Raw genomic sequence first — 4,830 nt, forward strand, 5'->3', positions numbered from 1 at the left:
GATTCCTTTCTAGTCATGATTGGAGTTAAGCTAATTTGGATGGAAGCTTCAATTACATATAAAAGGCAAACACTTGCTACGCTTTAATCAACTAGATGTAATTACATGGAATACTCAGAGTAATAACAAAACCTTTCATTTGGAGTTAGTTTGACTCAGGAGTTCTATGTGGCCATCTCTGTCTTTCAAGACACCTGGAAGCAGAGCAGGTTGAACTCCTCCACTGCAAGGTTTTGGCTTTAGAACCATAGAACCATAGAATAGTTCAGGTTGGAAAGGACCTCAAGTTCATCTGGTTCCAACCCCCTGCCATGGGCAGGGACACCTCACACTGAATTAGTGGCACATTTACTTCACCCAGGTCATTGACAAGTATTTCATACCTAAATCTGATCTGCAGTGTGCATCCTCATGGCAATGGTCAGGTAAATGCATTTTAGCAGGAGACATCCCTGACAGTGAGCCCAGTTGTTTGTCCTGAAGCCACCATTGTTTTATCTACATAGAAAAAGAAACCATCAAACCTGTATGTGAGTTTCCTTGTTCATCTCCCCCTAAGTTAGCCTAGAAATGGGTCCCTTCATGCTCTTGTGTTCTGCTTAAGAGACTTTCATTCTAACTGGAGCACAGGAATCCTCCAGCTTTGCTCATAAACTGGTTTTGCTCAAGGCTCTCGATGCCTTCCTGTCCATCAGCCAACAGAAAGTAGGACAGAGAACCCCAAAGGGGGACAGAGAAGTCACACTACAAAGCAGCAATAGAAGATGTAGGGTCATTTCCCTACCTCGCTTTATGAGTCAGCACTGAAGACACAAATAAACTGCAATCATAAGAAGAGCTAAGTGACGAACACCAGATCCTTACAGGATGCATTTGGCTGCCTGGTTTAGCACAGCAGGAACAAACAGGACTGGTTGGTCTGAGATACCACCGCTAAAAAGCACAAACCCAGGAGAGGAATCTATGGCTTGGATCCCTGCTCATGCACCCAGAACACCTCACAGAGAGCCACCAAGAAGCCCAATATTCCAGAATCCTGGCTCCAGCAGTGCTTCCAGCCACAGAAACAAACACCTGCTGCAATCCAAGAGGGAAAGCAAGAGGTTCAGTGCCCTGTAGCCTTCACCAGTGGGTCAGTGCTACCAGTTGAACTGCCCAAAGAGCACCCTTTGAGTTCCTACTGGGTGAACAAGTGAGAGGAGGTCCACTTGGACTCAGCTTGTACATCGAGACCTGTCTGCCCTGCAGTAAGAACTGAAGGATCTGACTTCTGTTTTGCTTGGTTTCCTTTTATACCGATGAAATGAATCTGATTCCTACCAGATTTATTTCCCTTTCCCATATGGGTAAGGATTAAAAGGTGTCTTGAGGCATTTGTGCTGGGTGCAGATACACTCACAGCCTTACTTACAGGGCATGGGCAGCAGAACTTACAGATCTCTGTGAGCTCCTGTTTAAACACCTCACCCAAGCAGCTTCATGGAAGCGTGGCATTAAACCAGCAGCCCTTTCCTTAGGAGATGTGGGAAGATCATTTATTTATATTGCAAGAAACCATCTGAGATGCTTCTTTTCTCATTTGAAAGCAAATATTGAGGTAATTAGGATGGTTTTGCAGGTGGAAGCAGATACTCTCACTCTGTGATCCTTTCCCTGCCATTCTCAGATGAGTAATGTTCCAGGTGAGCTTCAGATTTCATCGGTTCTAATGGAAGTGACAGGTAAATTAATCCTGATTAAGGAAAGTAAATGACTGTGTATTCTAGGAGAAGGCTGGGTCAGACATGTACAGGGTTACCCATGTTAATGCCAGGGAGCTGGTCCAAGCCTGAACAACATATAGGGACTGGGAGCGGAAGATGCTGGTAGCATTAAACCCAGCCCTACAAGCAATACCCTTCATCCTGCACTCTCACTTCCTGAATTTCCCCATCTCTAAACAGGAATGATCAATACACATCCACTGGGTGATCACAAAGCCCAGGTTCCTAATGTTTGAACCACATTCTGACAGCCCTAGATGGAAGCTGCTCCATGGAGTCGCCTCTACCTCCTCGATGCACTTCTGAATCCACCCTCTGCTGTCGGCTGGTACTTGGTGCTCCCTCCCTTGCAGCAAGGCAGGAATGACAACGTGCGCTTCCAAAGCTCCCTCCCACTCCCCTCTCCTCCATCTGTCGGAGGGAGGGATCTTATTTGCTGCACAAGTGCTGTCTGGCTATAAATGTGAGCCCTTTTTACAGCACGATCCCACTCTCTCCTCCACACACACCCACTGCCCAAGTGCTTCATGCTGAGCTATGGCATCTCCTCTTCGCTACCGCCCTGGGCAAGGAGAGGCTTATCCAGTGCTATTCATTAGGTGCTGGTTAAAACGCTGCCCCAAAACCCCACATGATGCTCACTGCTGATCACTGCCACCCCAACCCTTGGGGATGGAATGGAACAGGGGATATCCCACACTAAAGACTGATTCTCTTTCCCTGTCACAAGCAGCCAAACGCAGCCATATTCCCCAGTTTTGAGGTTTAATCCCAAATCTCATGACCAATTGGTATTTCGCTTTCATATCTGGCTCTTAGAAATAAGTGCTCGCCTGAGGTTTGCTGTCTCTATATCAGTCAAGCACTCCTGGCTTGGGAGGAAGATCAGGTTTTGCTGAAGACACTCGAAAGGACTCAGGAAATAAAGGCAGAAAGCAGCAAAAACCATTAAACACACAATGCAATCTGCTGGGTTTAACCAGTGTGCAACACGTGTACATCTGTGGAACTGGCAGTGTGAGGAGCAGGGAAAGCTTGTGTTTATGAATGCATGGTTGTCCACCACATGGAACTAAAGAGACTATAAAAGCCTGGGTTCAGACAGTGTTCTAGGCCAAATCTCAAGGTCTGGGCTTGAAGAGAAAGCACAAGAGTAATGAGATGAAAAATACAGATGTTGCCTCATTTATCATTGAGGCAAAACCTGGGGGAAATGGGCAACCATCTGCCGTCCACACCCATGTTCACTGCTCAGTAACAGCCAGCCAGTTTAATCTATTGATATCTATTCTTCATTACCTACACAAAAACCATTCCACAAAGCAAAGTCTTGTCTCTCCCCCTCCACCCAGAGTGCTGCAGAGCAGGGAGCTATAAATACCCCATGTCACAGGTACAGCTTATGGCACTCGAAGTTTACCCCTTTGTTAACCATCAGACTCCTCCAGCCAAAGTAAAGTGAGGTGAGAAACTGAATGCACTATTGGGCAATTCCTTCCCAAGAGGATGTCTGAGCAGCATCAGATTGAAGAGCAGACGCATTCGGAATGACAGGGTCAGGGAGAAGTGAGGATCCCAACGCATGTTATTTACAGAGACAGGCAAAGCAGCTTGGAAGCTGACAGCTTTCTCTGTTACTTACTCATTCACTTCAGCTTGACGCCTCTCTTCTTTATGCAGGTCTCCAGCCAAGAGTTCCTTCTTACGTGCTCCAAGTGTATCTTTGAGGAAACCTGACCATGGTTTATGTAAGAGCTGTGGAACACGTGGTTCTGCATGATATGGTCAAGTACTGAATGCTTTGTTATGTGCCCAATAATCATGGTTTAAATATATACAACAGCACTGCTAACCCACCCCAACACTGATTATTGTACAGTGCAGTCACCACACAAGAACAAAAAGCACCAGTTGTGCTAAAATCTCCCAACTCTGAAAACAGATGGAGTTATCTAAGCAGTACTGATACCTGCATCTGATGGACACAAGAGCAGAAACAGCCTTATCAGCACAGGGGGAGCCAGGGAAACAGCATTCCTTGCGTTATGGGTGTTCCCATAGAGTGCACTCTCCTGCTGAGACACTCACCAAGTGCAGGTGTGAGGGTTTTCACCAAAACTCAGTGCTCCAACAGCAAAGGTAGAAGCTTGGCAGCAACATCTGTGGTCTGCTTTCATACAGGGAAGGGTGCTTCAAAACTGGCTGTCACCAAACCATGTCATGGGGACTGCTGGCATTTAGACTGAGACAAGAGCATTTCTTCCCTCCTGTTTTCAGTGAGCATAAAGACCAAAGGCTTCCCTTTAGCAATGAAAGCAAATAAAGAACCAGCAAGCGTTTAAATGCTTTGCTGGGTCAGTTTAGAACAGCTCATTGTCAGGGAAGCGATCTGGAATCAAAGTGGGCAGTATTAGGAAACAATGCTGTTAAGAGGAGAAAGAGTGAAAAGGTGCAAAATACCCATCACTTACCCCTACCACTTACCACAGTCCATCCTATTAATAGGAGGATCCAGAACCTTTTAGAGCACATCCCCATCTTCCAACGACAGCAAATAGTTCAGCCTTCTTTTTCCTTTAGCTGTCACTTTGGTACCAGTGGGGAGAGAGATTTTACATCACCAGTTCCTGTGATCTTGAAGCCTCTTCTTAATTCTTTTGAACTCAGCATGGCTTAGGCAGGCAGAAGGGGGTGGATGGGCTTGACAGCCTGCAGACACCACTACTCAGTTCCAAGGCCTCACTGCAATACGCATCTCACACGTACCAAGGCTCTTAAGCCCTTCAAGTCAAAGGCTCTGCCTATGCCAGAACACTGGAGCATCATTATCAGCATCATTCTCATACTAAATCTCAAACACAGCATTGTACCAGCTGCTAGGAAGAAAATGAAGTCTATCCCAGCCCAAACCAGGATACTCCATTATGTTGGAGCCCCACCAGAACCCCAGAAGTAAACCAGCATCAGTATGATGTGATGCTCTGGACCCAACCTGTGCGCTCACTGATGCAGGCAGTCACATACAGCTTTCAGGAAGCATCCAAAACATAAGACAAGACTCAAGTGA

The 4,830-nt window shown here is 46.3% G+C and overlaps 1 protein-coding gene across 2 annotated transcripts in view; it reads right to left on the reverse strand.

Annotated features, from left to right (window-relative positions):
- Window positions 1-4,830, reverse strand: part of ANLN (anillin, actin binding protein) — an 819,922-nt gene that overhangs the window by 199,669 nt on the left and 615,423 nt on the right. The window lies entirely within an intron of this gene.

This window comes from Melopsittacus undulatus, chromosome 1 (genome assembly GCF_012275295.1).
Source record: "Melopsittacus undulatus isolate bMelUnd1 chromosome 1, bMelUnd1.mat.Z, whole genome shotgun sequence".
NCBI lineage: Eukaryota > Metazoa > Chordata > Aves > Psittaciformes > Psittaculidae > Melopsittacus > Melopsittacus undulatus.